Raw genomic sequence first — 15283 nt, 5'->3', positions numbered from 1 at the left:
CAATATGAAGCGTCATGTGCCATTTTCTACAGACCGGCTTGCTTTCTAACCATCAGCCTAACAAGACGGTCTATTTACCTACATGTAAGTAATAAAGTAATTATTTCATAATTACAGGTTAAATAATTTGTGACGATTATCAAGCTGCGTGGCGAAAGCTTCACTTTTCCCGGAGCAATGTCGTCCGTACCGTGTTTCTGTAACACCCTGCAGTGTGCAATTGCCACTGGGCTTTATTTCCGAGCCGAACTTACAGAACCACCAATGTGTCAAAGTTTGTAACAACTATATGTTGGCTGTGCATAGAGGGGTGCTGGTGCCTACACTTATGTATGGTAGCGAAAGTTGGGTATGGCAGAAGAGGCATCAGAGCCAAGTGAATGCAGTGGAAATGAGAGCGTTGAGAAGTGTATGTGGGGTGAGGTGAGATTACAAGATAGAATTAGGAACAGTGTGATAAGGGAAAAGTGTGAACTGAGCGAAGATGTAGTGACAAAAATTGAGAAAGGTATGTTGAGATGGTTTGGACACGTGGAAAGAATGAGTGAAAGGAGGCTAACAAAGAGAGTGTATAAGGGAGAGGTAGAACGGGAGTTGGAAGGGGCAGACCTCGGCGGACTTTCTCTGATCAGATCGGGGAAATCCTGAAGAAAGGCCAGGTCAAGAGCACCCTAAACCGGCGAGCGTGTATGAGGAATGTTATGAAAGTGAAGGAAGCGAAAGAGGTATGTCAGGATCGTAGCAAGTGGAAATCCGTGGTCTCTGCCTACCCCTCCGGGAAATAGGCGTGATTATATGTATGTATGTATGTATGTATGTATGTATGTATATGTAACAAAGTCACCATAAATATTATACATATAACTGGAGACTCGCTATGTACAGTCGCCATCAGGTACCTTAAAGTGGCCAAGATGCTCAAAAATATCTGAAAATGCACTGATAGCGTCTGTACCAATACTTTACAATAGTTATTTACATTTTTTTTTCTGTTATCAATGGTTCTGTACGCGTTTATACATACCTATATTTATAAAATATTTATCACCGTACTGATAAATATTTTGAAATATGTCTCACGATAGTTTAAGTGCGATTACCTATATTTATATTTTTTATATTAAACATTCTTGCACTAATTGACTAAGCATCACAGTAAGCTAAAGAAACCTTGTGTTGTGGGTACTCAGACAACGATAAATATAATATACAATAAATATATGCGTTTATTCTGCCATTTTTTTACTGTGTTTCTCGTCAACAAAAATATAAGACAACTAGCTTTTGCCCGCCGCTTCGCCTGCGTGGGATGATAATGATGTCCTTCCCCAAGCCTCAAACTATCTGCATACCATAATATTCATCTAAAACGGTTTAGCGGTTTAAGCGTGAAGAGATAACAGACAGATTTTCAGACAAAATTATTTTCGATATTGTTTTTAATTCGATTATTACGAGTACTTTGAGAGTTCGACTCACCCGCATCTGCTTAGTGAAATGAGTCGGAATAAATTCCCAGTTACTTGTGTATTAGTGTAGTTGTTGCTGTTAGTACATACATAATTGCGCTGAGGAATCAGGAGAATCTCTGCCAATTAAAATGCAGCCTACCGTAGGAGCAAATTACATGATGTTGTTCCGTGATTGTAATTGAGGAATTTCAGCTTTACGCTGATTGAAATAATTGTTACTACATTGTCCTGAGTATTGCAACAGATATACCTAATATAAAACCAGGCATGCAGGCAGGCGGGCAAAAGGCAGGACGAGGATTGAGGCGGACAAAGGTTCTCTGCTAGACTCGGCTAGAAAGACGTAAAGATTAATAAGGGATAACATAATTCCATCATCATTAACATACATCTTGCGATCGTTTTGAGTTTTTTATTTTATTTTAAGTAGCGGGGTCTAGAAGTGATATTTCAACTCAGTAACTTATAATTTCTTATTTTAAATATGAAACAGACTCCGCACCGACGGCAACTTATAGGCGGGTCATTAGTACCCAGAGATGGGCAAAATGTAATCGACTAACGATTAACGATTAAGATTACAAGAATTAGTTGCGACTGACGATTGAAAACGACGATTGATCAATCTTAGTTGTATAGAGTGCAACTAATTTAGTTGCAACTAAATTAGTTGCCGATTGATTTCGGACAACTAAATTTTGTAATCGACTAATTAGTTAGACTATTTTCTCGCGACTAATGTTAGAAGCAAATTGGATAGAATACCTCGGTATGGCTATGTTGACAGACTGATTAGGACATCTTAACGGATGTTTAAAAATAAAATAGTCATGTATTACTTACGATATTTTGACCGTTTCTAAGGAGTGAGATCTGTTCTCACTATTATTTTGCTACTAAAGTAGTGCATCTGTCTGAAATTGGATTAAATTTCTCTTATCTAAGGGTAAATAAGAACTGGGTACTTTGTGCATTAGTAAAATAACACTTAAAAAAACACAATTATATAAATCAAACTTTGTATATTAAATATAAAAGCAACCATGATATGTATTTAGTTAAACTATATGAGGTTAGTCTTGCAATCGTAAAAATAATAATTAAAAGCAAAAATTATCAACAAATCAACGTTGTTTATACAATAACATGTTCATATGTGATAAGATAAAACATTAAAAAACACAGTTATAATAAATCAAACTTTGTAGGTATGAAACATTCAAAGCAAAAAATATCAAAAAAATCAACGCTGTTTATACAGTAAGATGTTTATATGTGATAAGATAAAACATTAAAAAACACAAAACTATGAAAACGGATTATATCGCGTATATTGAATTTATAATACATCCCGACGTTTCGAACTCTTTACAGCGTTCGTGGTCAACGGGTGACTGACAATACAACAATACAACAAGACAAGACAATATTAAAAAACACAGTTAAGGCCGTTCCATCGGTTTGCCGCTGTCTCTGTCACATTTCGCAAGAAAGAACGGGAAAGGTCATGCGCGCCAAGTGTAAATTTTGATCGAATTTTGTCGATTTTTATTTATTTTAAAAACGTTACCCAACAATATCGAAATTCGAAAGCTATGAAATTACTATTTATGTTAAGATTGTTTTTTCTTATTTTTTTGTTTATAACACATAATAAATAACCGAGTAAAGTTGGATTAAAAATCCGAGGTAGAGGTTACTTTGGGAATTAATTGTATCGAGTGGAGTGTCATAATTCGTGTATCGGAAGCTATGATATTAAAGATAATATAGTCAAGAACTACATATATTTTTTCCACGTCTACGAATATCAACGCCTCTTAGAAAAACAGGATCATATAAGGAGATTTTTCGCCTTCTGGCCCAGGGAACCGCCTTAATAATAAATCAAACTTTGTATATGAAACAAGCGGCTGATCGACCAATTCGCTACCGGTCCAATATATTGGCAATAGCGGTAATAAATAAAATATGTATGTTGATTGATATATTTGAATGTAGAATGACGCAAGGAAAATGTACCATAGTTAACGCTGAGAGTTCTTTACAAAGAGGTTTAAATATTTTTAATGACCACACGTTGAAAACAAAATAGACCGCGTAGATAATAAACAACATGCAGATGTGTCATTCAATAGAACGTGTTATTTTTAGAAGATGCGTCGGCACTTGCACCAAAATGCAACAAACAACTTCCAGGCCAGGTAAGTAGGATTATCCCATTGTTTTGTCACCGCGTGACACTAAAAAGAGTTTTACTATCAGAGACAGCAAAATATTGATAGTTTCTATGTCTAAGATTTACTCAGTATCGTATAATTCAAAGTATTAATAATGCACCAACCTACTTTATTGTTTGCGATTTGTAAACAATGCAGTTTTTCGCTATTTGTCGTTATTACCAATATATCGTTATAATAATATTATGGCATTATTTGCATTGTCATTCAAGCATTTCAAATTAAACGTGTATACATAATTTTAGCTCAATCGGATGAAGATATCTGCTTCAAAATAAGTCGCAAAATTCTACCCAAACTAACATAGTTACAACATACGAGTACCTCCGTATGTTACATACATACGTACTTGTAGTTACATATTGCAAGATAAAAAATGCAAAAACGGGCGACTACGTAGTTTTAATATAGATTTAATCGTGAAATTTAGTCGATTGAAACTAAAACTAATTTAGTTGTTAGTCGAACATTCTCACAACTAATTTAATCGCAACTAAATTAATCGCGATTAAAAAATGACGATTGATATTTTTAATCGATTGATTAGTTAACTAAAAGATTAATCGATTAATGCCCATCTCTGTTAGTACCCACTTACCATTACTCTTCGCGTCACTGAAATATCACTTTGTCAGCATTTGAATCGAACCGAAGTCGATGTAATGAATTCAAATGGGGCGTATTAATAAGCCTGGCTACACCTACGCGGGGCACACAATGGATTAGATTGTCGGACTATTGATATTATTTGTTGTGTTACCATTAGTGGGTGTTATTAACCTTTTAAATGTTTATGTAACCAATGAGTCCATCTGTTAGAAAAACAAGCGCGTTTTTCAATTGTCAGCCACCGCGTGCGCTTTGTCACAACATCGTAATAAATGAAACCAGAGTTCTACTTTTATCTATCGAGATCGCATGGATATATTGAAGTGTGATAAATAATATGATGGTACATAACCTACCAGAGCCCTCTGGAGTTAATTGGTTTTTTATAATAATTAGTGGAGATGGAGAGGTCTCTCATAAATTCGAGCTAAAACTGCGAAATTAAATTTGAATACACCTAAGATACCTACCACTTAGTCACAAAAAGTGCACACGTGTCATTCAGCACATTTTCTTACATAATTCTTCATCCTATGTACTCCCGTGTGCTTGCGCCACCGAATCCCGTCTTACCGAACAATATTAACAGCGAATCTCGCAACCAATGATTTACTAAAATCCGCGAACAAGGAAGCTCGACTCAATTTCACAACCGTGAAGGCAATCCGAGAAAGGCATCAAATCGCCGACTGCAATTGAAAAATAGCTTATTACCGCCCAATAAGCTCGCGGTAGAAAGTGCATCGAGATCTTTGCAATTCCCTTTGCAATAATTCGTCGGTTGGATTCTACGGCTGACGGCAGCAGCGTTATCGCTGGGCCGACCATGCTAGAGGTTCTGTGGAGTAACAAGTGTAACTTATATTATGTTATAAACATCAATATAAGCACAATATGTATTAAAGATTTTTTATGAATGCTATCCAAGGATTTATATAAGTATATATGTAAGGATTTATGTATGTAAATGTATTTTCCTTTCTCTGTTTCTAACGTGTAATGTTTTGTGTGCATTTACGAAATAAATGATTATGATTATGATTAAGTCCAAAAATAATAAAAATTGAATAAAAGCCAACAAGTAGGTATGTCAGTTTTTGATAGCAATTGTCAACAAATTATATTGAACTACGACGCAGAAATGACTGTTATTTCATTGCAATCCAAGCTTAATAAACATATCTGGCACAGACATGGCAATAAACTTTTTTTATTTTTTATCTTATCTTATCTGTCAACAATCCGATACGAATCGAGGCATACGAATAGGTACATAATTTGCGGCGCTAATTGATGTTATGGACATTAGTCACATTCATCATCATCGTGATCATCACACACACATCGTTACTTTACAATTTATTGCTTGAAGTTTGATTTGGGTTCATTGTAGACATTTTATATATATATTTAATAAATATTATGATTATATGATTTTATATATATTTAATAACTATTAAAATATATAAATTAAGGTTTTGTTTTGTTAGGTGCAAATTGTAACATTTTTTTATTCATTTTGAATCAAATAAAGATAAGTATTTGATGAATTTATTGCTAAACCTGACGCTCCACATTTTTTGTTTTTTTCTAACATCACGTTTAATTTATTGCGCGTAGGTGAATTTCCACGAGATATGGGTATAATCATATTTTTGCTTATAGATTAGAATGCATCGTGATGTTGATGGTTGATATGTTTGATTTCTAGTAGCGTTTTATTGACAAGCTGCAAATATTAAATTGTAGTACCTAAGTTTATTTTATCCCCCAAAAGTTGGCCACAGCACACACCATAGATTTCATTCCTACCGCTTTACAAAACACTGACTAGACGAACCAGTTTTAAGTGCACTGAATTACTACCCAGGTTTACTAAAAATCTGGAGGTCACGTTACGCTGGTTCTTTCAAGACTCGGATTATCTGTCCTCGCGTAACGAATGAGAATACACACCAATCGCCTGCCTTCCTTAGGGTTACCAGATGTCAGAAATTTTGGTGATTTGTCAGGATTATGATCAATATTCGAAAATGTTAGGAATTTTTATTTATTTATTTATTTTATTTTATTTATTTTATTTTATTAAAAATAAAAGAATACTGAAGATACTGAAAAGCTTGTCCGTTTTACAATGTGGTAAATATAAGCGCCAATCGCAAATCAGGAATTGTTTGAAAATTATACGTTATGACGTTATGACACTTTTGACTCCTGAGCTCCTGCTTTGTATCTTAAGGCTTGTTTGAAATTTCTTTATTGATTCAATTTTCCTGATTTGCAGTGATTCTCGCTGATCCAATGAACCTTCATAAAAGACGACAATATTACCTAATATAGGTACATATAGGTATACCACTTATCTCAGACGTTTTTCTAGTAGAAGGTAGCTGAATTTTTTACTAAAACTAGTTTATAGGTATGTTAAGTTTTTCCTTACGTAACATAATACAAAATCAGCTTCATGCTCCCAAGCGTTCACTTGGTCCTTAGCTAACCATAATTATATTAATAAGAATAATTTCTAACCTAACTATTCTCAGTTAAACGGACCTGATACTGCATCTGGTAACCCTACTGGTGGTTGTCGCTTTCGCCGAGTCGGGCGGCCGCGGGCGCCTCTGATTTACTGCGCACTGACCGATTCATTATTATCACCTGCGCCCTGCGCCTGCGCGTGCCAGCTATTGTGCTAAAGGTAAAAGGGCTAAGAGGGCACATTGGGCTATTCAAATGGCATAGTTAGACAAAATTATTTATAACAAGTGCCAATAGTCCTGCAAAACTTCAGAAAGGGATGTACAAATTTTTGAAGGGAAATTTACATGTTACCTATGTGCCGTCTCTGATGCTCCATGCGGCATGAAGCTGTATCTAGTTTTGGGAATCGTCAACAGGAACAATACCTGCAGCAAATGCCCCGTGTATATTGCAGGCATACGACCTACTGTATTACCTACCATTTTCGATTGAGACACATCGAACGATAATCGTCTTAAAATAAATGACGCCTTTATAATATAAAACTTTTGCCAGAAAGTTTTGTGATCCTAATGCCCCAGTATGTACTGTGACTTTCGCCATACCCTTGACATCATTTCAGGCTCATCTTGATACACTGCTCATATAATCCATTGCTCACCAAGCGTAAGCGAGTTGACCATTCATACTAACCAGTGTCAGGCAGTGTCACGGTGGCTTTACTTCAAGAGCGGACTAAACTGGTTCTCATGATTTTTTGACTCACCCGTGCTTTGTTAACGCCAGGAATGTCACCCGAGCATTGTGATGCGAACATAAATTCCAATGGGGAAATAAATGGTTATTACTATTTCTAGTTCGAAATTGCAAGACATGCTTTGGCATTGTATGTGAGATAGCTTCATTGAGATGAAAACATGATGGCTGGCGTACTATGAATATTTAAAACACCTTTCTACTCACATATTGACATGCACGAGACAGGTACACTGAGAGTGATGTCAAAATGATGTCAATTTTTAACCTTCAAATGCAGCATCTGATGATTGCTTTCTTTACTGGAGACCAACACTGATAATATTAAAAGTATTAAAACATTTCTGTAAAACGTACCGTACACAATCTTTAGACTTATTAGCCAGGGATAAAAAGCCTCTTTTTATTGTTTATAGTAAAATATATATATATAAAAAACAAACAACTATCTTTATTTGTACGTCAAAAAGCGTCCAGGAAACCCAATATTTTCGTAACAGGACACCAGGATTACCGACTACTGGTGGACTTTAAAAATAAACTCGTACGCAATACTACTGTTCAGAAGCGAAACGCTGTAAGTGCACGTGTAGTGAGTGTAGTTTTTTTTGCTTTTTGGATCGAGACGTCGGAATAAAGAGTATCGGTTTTCAGTTAAGTAGAGTTACTGAACTCTGTAAACGTAGACGATGAAAAAGGTATTTTTATTTTCTAGTAAGTATATCAAGATATATTTTTTAAGACTGTGGATATATATGAAGTTTTAAAATAACAAAAATTTTTAAACAAAACGAGCATATTATAATTAGGTTCTATTAACTGCTTCATTTACTATTGTTAAATGAAATGAAATTAAAATTTATTTAATCCACAAATAATTTTCCATATGTACTCTTAGTTAATAGGTACATATATTTATTATATTATGGTTGTGTATGTGTAGCTTATTTTATCTGTTATATAAACCTTACATTATTGTAACCCTACATGTATATTCACAGTTAGTGCAAAACAAATGTTAGATTTATATGTTATTTCAATAGTAGGCATTACACAAAAAAGTCTACGCATCGACTACTTTAGACAGTAATCGTGTCATAGAAGTAAATACCCTTATAACTACATGTATTTACATACGAGTATGATGACGAATTTTACGTTTTAACAAGATAAATATCCTGTTGAGTATTGCGCCTATTTGGGTATCCTTTTTAACAATAACATCCTGATAACTCTAGACCCTTCCGCTCTCTGCTTCGGATAGTTCGGATATATCAAAGCAGGTATTGTGCATACAGTGAGCACTATTAATGAACCTAAAGCTCAACTACCCATTCACGACCTGAAGCAACGTACTGAAGATATGATAGACGTACAGTTTATAGATCACATTCAAATTTATATTTGTTATTTATTTTAAACTTTATTGCACAAGAACAAGTACAAAAGGCGGACTTAATGCCTTCAGGCATACTGACGGGTCCAAAACTAGACACGGTTCTAGTTGCGCATTTTACGATGAAGCCGCGGATTTTGAGGGCAAATTTCTTATTGAAAATTCATGTATACCCATAATGGGAGTCGAACTGACAGCAGTTAATGAAGCAGTAAAATACAAAGAATCGACAACATACCGTAAAATCGTAATCTTTACAGACTCGAAGAGCAGTCGACAACATTTGTTGAGAAGTGCTAAGGGCGGTAGTGTCGGTAGATACGAAACTTACCTCATTATTAAATGTATCCGTAGATTGATACGTAACGGGGTTGAAGTTCGTTTACAGTGGTTTCCTTCACACGTGGGCGTCAGGGTTAACGAGGCAGCAGACTCACTTGCATCTGAGGCTCTACAGAACGGCATACCTCTCGATACGGTACCGCACTATACTGATCATCTTCCAAAAGTGAAAACCGACAATTACATTAAATTTAAATCCTATTTCAATAAGTGCTCAAAAAACAAGGGTATCTGGTACAGGACCATTGTAGACGAACCACCGCGCATACCTTGGTTTGTCTCTCGAAACCTCAACAGAATAGAATTAGTAATTGCTTTCGAACCCGAACTTATCACAACCCACTCAACAAATTTAACTTCATAATGAAAAAAAGAGACGATCCAAACTGTACACGAATGCGAGAGAGAGGATGACCTCCTCCACTTAGTTCTCGAGTGCAAAATCAACGAACAATCTAGGTTGGATCTCTTAAAAGAAACTCGGTGCTCTGCTCGGTTGATCTTCTCTTCTTCTTCCATCAAATCTTAAGCTCAGGGTTCACTACAGAACATAGATTTATAAGTTTTATCATACAGTTATTGGACCTTAGATTTGAATATTGGACCTTAGATTTGAATATTATAAAAATACTCCTCAAGTACTAATCTCAATTGTTTAAGTAACACCTAAAGTTTAAGTAACAATGTTATTATTTTTAAGCCCTTAATCGTAAGAGGCTTATAAAATAAATAAGATAAAAAAAGCAGGTATTGTGTCAGAAATGTTGACACACGTCCAATACGACCATGTTACGAGTAAGTAGTAATAATCTGGATTATCAGGTGGCTACAATTCAATTTAAAACGCAAATAATTGAATAAGTAGCCTGAATTGGAAAATAAAGATCTTCGTCTGCCTTTGACTGTTTTTATTGTGTTTTGTTTTAATGAATTGTGATTAAACTGACATATACTTACTTATTAATATTTATGACATGTAAAATTTGTAATTTTATCAATAAAGGAATATGAATATGAATATTCTCAGTAATTTAGTCCTTACGACTCAAATGGCGAGCTTTTCTGCATGTTTAAAACAACACTCTGTTTCGCAAGTCACGTTCGAGCCCATGCACCTCAGATTTTACTGAATGATACTGATTTGTCCGGGTATCGCCGTCGACGGATACGTCTGGGAGGACATCATCATAGGTTCTATAGCTATTAAACTTTCGATTAATTATTATATGACTATTAACGTACTTCGCATCTTACTCATTTAAAATTACCAGTACCTTTAGCCATTAGTGTAAATCCACCATGAATTAGCACTTTCCATTGCCATGCGATCACCACCCACGCGCCTGCGCCGATTGACAGCTGACGGCTGCGCGTGCGCAATGCACGTGCATGATCTATCTATTAATATGTCTATTTTACTACGTTATAAATTAATTAGGTTGACCATTAAACTACTGTATGAGCAATGGTTGTAATAATTATGTAATATAAATGGCGGTTTAATTAACAAATTGAGTAGTTTATGATTTTATTACTTGAATAACGACCAAGGAAAAGGCTATTGATAAAGAAACGGGAAGCTAAACTAAACAAGTCGAAAATCTACAATCTTTATCCAAATGAGGTTTATGTTAATGTAAAAACTGAAACTACTTACTTTTTTGTCGTTTGTAGTGTGATATGCAATTGCTTTCTAATTTTGCGTAATGTCCTAGTCCTTGACACCGTTTCCGAATGTCTAGATTTCCGACAGTAATTAATTAGTTTCCGTAGACAATGTCTACACTTCGTTATTTTTTAGTATAAGAAATAAGGTAAGCGATCGTGATGTATCTTTTATTGAAAAACTCTTTTGAAAAAGAATTCACAGCAAATATGTAACAATTATAAATCATATACAATCATTTACATTATTTTGAATTCATAAGTAATAGACGTATCGTCTGCGGCAATGGAAACGGGCCTATAATGAATCTCATAGCCGATTATGCTAATGCCGCAGTCAACTTTGATCCCGCAAGCCTCTATTAACGCTAAACGCTTTTGTACTATTAGAGAATGTCTCCGTCATCTTCGTCTAGCGTTGATGAAAGTCGTCGTCGTTGGGCTTTTCGAAATAATTATACTGCGATACGAGTATATCTGTTCTTTTTTCATCACACTTGCTCGTAAAAGTTGTTATTACACGTAGGCGATGTGGTCCGTAAAGCCTAAATTTCGATTTAGGGCTGTAATGTGCGTCCGGTATGTATGATGTTATATTTTTTTCCCCTCACTAGCTCGGAAAGTTGTCTTTTATCCTTCAAAACAAGCGGGGAAAAACGCGTTTTATCCACAAGTGGGGAAAGTAATTTGACCTTGGATTGACAGATAACAAAAAGTAAACCGCTCATAATAATGGTTCGTTCGATATGAATTATCATTAAATAAATGGTTTGAGAATCTAATAAAAAATACCAAATTTAGCTTTATTTAATGATATTAAGTCATAAACCTTAAAATTCCATAAGAAACGTTTGTTTATAATGATTTAAATATAATTCGTCTGAACGCACAAGTTGAGTCGATGCAATTTCAAAACGCTTCGTTGTCATTTTTCATACGTCAGAAGTGTTAACATTGTCAACAACATTTTTACTTAAAAACTTTTCTCACCGACTCGCGTAAAAATACACAACTTCCAGAGCTTTCTGTTATAATATCGTAAAAAAATGAGTGATTCCAGTGATGAAGATGATCTAACGCCTGTGGAAGTTGCAGTTTCCTCGCTATAGTGAGGTGAAAAGTTTTGTGTTACACACGGGGCAAATGTATTTTACTTCTCGTGTGTTAAAACACTCGCGGGTAAAATACAACTTTGCACCCTTGTATAACGAATAACTATTTTCCGTCAGTGTGATGAAAAAACATTGAAATTAAATTACGTACTCGTGTTAATTAAGCTCTCGCCTTAGGCTTCGGGCGTTCGTGCTTAAATTCACACTCGTTCGTATATGCTTGTTTACCGCCCTTAATACACAATGTACTATTAGATAATACACTTCAGCAGCTAAGTACAATATTTACGTACTGCCAATTGGCATAGTTAATTTTGTTCAAGCAGAATTGCGGCTATAAAGTCCGAAGGGATTCCCCTTAAACGTTTCATCCGAGAGAATTGAGAGAAAGCAATTGAAAATATCTAACAAGAAATTTGCTTAGACGACGATTGGCCAACGATAAATCAAAAGGGTAATGACGCGAGAGGCGATTTGTATTTGCGTTCTTCTTTACTTCTTAAAACTCCTATGTCATTCAATTAAATAATTGAAAAATGGGCATTGCTCCGTAAATGTCAAAGCACACATTTCAATATAATGCTATGAACTGATGAGAGGCTGTAAGGCCCGTAAGTGCTGAGTCGATTTGTGAACGCGCTTTTGGATTTCTATTGGCTATTTTGCGATGAAGGCTTATTCGTTATATCAACTCATAATGTCGTTTCTTGTTCTACGTTTTCAGTAATTGAAGCTTTAGGTAATGTATAATATAGTCTTTATTTTATAAATTTATAAGAAGATTGAATATCGGTGTTTGCATGTCGATAGTGACGTTCAGAAATTGTGCACATGTTAATATTTTGTAGCAAAATTGTAAAGCATCATTAAGGCAGTGCTCAGTGCTTAAGTGAGGCGTAAATTCTAAAGCGGAAATCTTTACGTCACTTTATGTCATCGTTTAACGAGTAAATGTGTAGTTACTATAAATAAATATTACATGATCTTTCACTATTAATATAATTACCTTATCCTATGTAGGTACCTAAATATTTCAGACTATTTTTAGAGAATATTTAACGTTCGATGTTGTTCCTACAAAATAAACCATGAATTAGTTTGCAATAATCACCGGGCATGATTATCTCCAATTATATATATAACGAGTCAGCTTCTGTTCGCGACATATTTCAAATAAAACTTAATACGTACTTATTCCTTTCTTATTTAAAACTCCTAAAAATATTTCGATCTAGGTTTTTAATCTTCCGTGCTATATTTACTCCATATGCATTCATACATTCACACATACTTACACGACTAAGCAACAAACATCTAAACACCCAAACATACAGACTTTCACATGAATAACATTAGCAGGATTATTCGAGTAGCGGATTGCGTTACCCATTCACGTCGCTCACCATTATTCGCGATCGATAATACAACGCAATTACAATCGAATTAGAAATCGGACGTCGGATCGGATCGAATTATTGGTTCTGTGCGATTCTCTTACATAATGGGATTAGACGTGAGGCGGTTTGCCAGTGGGTGCTGTGCTACAATACTATTTATAGACTTACTGCTTTCTGCTCGTTAATTTGTCTACTTACGTAAAATTATGATTTCCGTGATCGAAAACATTCATTTAAGTAACTAACTTAGCGGTTTCACTCACGCGTTTTTAGTCACTCGCGCGACATGCGCGTACGCCAATACGTGACGCCCATCAGTCGTGACCGCTACTCACTCAGGCACTGTTAGTGCTTGAAAATGGAGACCTAGGCTCTCCGAAACATGTCGCGCGAGTGACTAAAAACACGTGAGTGAAACCGCTAAATTAGTTAAGTTAATATGTCTCACGATAGTTTAAATTCGAAAAACATTCATGTCGACTCTGCGGTCGGTTCCGCGTTATTATATAGGTATATATTTATTATATTAGTAAGTATTTCATTTTTACCAGCATAAAAACTTCTTAAGGTGCCGTTCGGTTGTAAACTGCAGCTGCACTGTTGCGGCGTCGTTATCGCCACTGTGTATCTGTCAATTTCTTTGATAACACTTCGCCGTCGTATTACTGCCGCCGTGCCGCGATTATGACGTACATTCCGTGATCCGTCACTTAAGTATTTTATGAAGCCAATAAACAGATACTGCGGCGGCAACAACAACGCCGTAACAGTAATGCAGCTGCAGTTGACATTCGAATGTCACATTTACGCGGCGATAGGAAATTCAGTTGCACGATAGAGAAGAAAGATATATGACATAGAGAAAAAGAAGAACTTTCACTACAGATAGTTCTGCACTTCATTTTCTGCCAAAATTCACACGTGCCGTCTCGTTTCTCCATATCTTTAGTGTAGCACTGCCCTATTATTGTGTTGCCGCTTGATTGCGTTGAGTCACTTCCAATCATGAGGACTTCACTAGTTCGCGCACACGTCTAAGATATCGATATTAATATCTAATTATATCATTTCTAATTGCATACTCGTGTCATTGGTTGTGCTCGTATATTTTTTGCGGACTATTGCAAGTTAATGAACACCTCTTTTTATTATAGGTACATGCTTTTTTATATTTTTATCAAATCAGTTGTTTTAATTTTGTGTGATTTTTTGAAAGTTACAAGAAACGTTGACACAATGGTGACGAAATCACGTGTTTCTTACGAGTGCAATAGCCCCCGTGGTCTACTAATATCGTAATAAAATAACACCTTCTTACCGTACGTAATATCGCATTAATTTTACGATTATTACAGATGTATGTATACTTACGATTGGTACATAATATCTGAATACGACACCCGAGACGTTTATTACAATTATTACGAGAGGGATTTTCTTTCAAGGAGTCGTAAAGTATTCTTAAGCAACATTGATCCCTTACAGTTTTAAAAATGGAATTAAAGTTTAAGCCTGCTTGTGCTTATTCAAATCCGAAATCAAAAAGCAGCTTCTAATTATATATAATTGTTTTCTAATTGCGTAACGCGTAAATATTTTAGTTCTAAAATCTTCGATATCTCTCGGTCTATTTTCATAACTATTCATAAGTGACAATGACGATGACTTCGCTGCAGCTATTGAAAATACACAAGAAATGTATTGTTTAACGGGTAACTGTCCTTGCTAATACGTAAGCAAATGTGTATCGCATTTATGATTTTATACCTACTCGTAAGAGTTGGACGCTCTAATGAGAGTTGAATTAATTTCA

General features: G+C 35.3%; 1 protein-coding gene across 8 annotated transcripts in view; it reads left to right on the top strand.

Moving 5' to 3' along the window:
- The window catches only part of LOC134742191 (rho GTPase-activating protein 23), a 402175-nt gene that overhangs the window by 62734 nt on the left and 324158 nt on the right, over positions 1–15283 (top strand). The gene's annotated exons all lie outside the window — the stretch shown is intronic.

The sequence above is a fragment of the Cydia strobilella genome, chromosome 6 (assembly GCF_947568885.1).
Source record: "Cydia strobilella chromosome 6, ilCydStro3.1, whole genome shotgun sequence".
NCBI lineage: Eukaryota > Metazoa > Arthropoda > Insecta > Lepidoptera > Tortricidae > Cydia > Cydia strobilella.
This window is presented reverse-complemented; position numbering and strand designations above follow the sequence as displayed.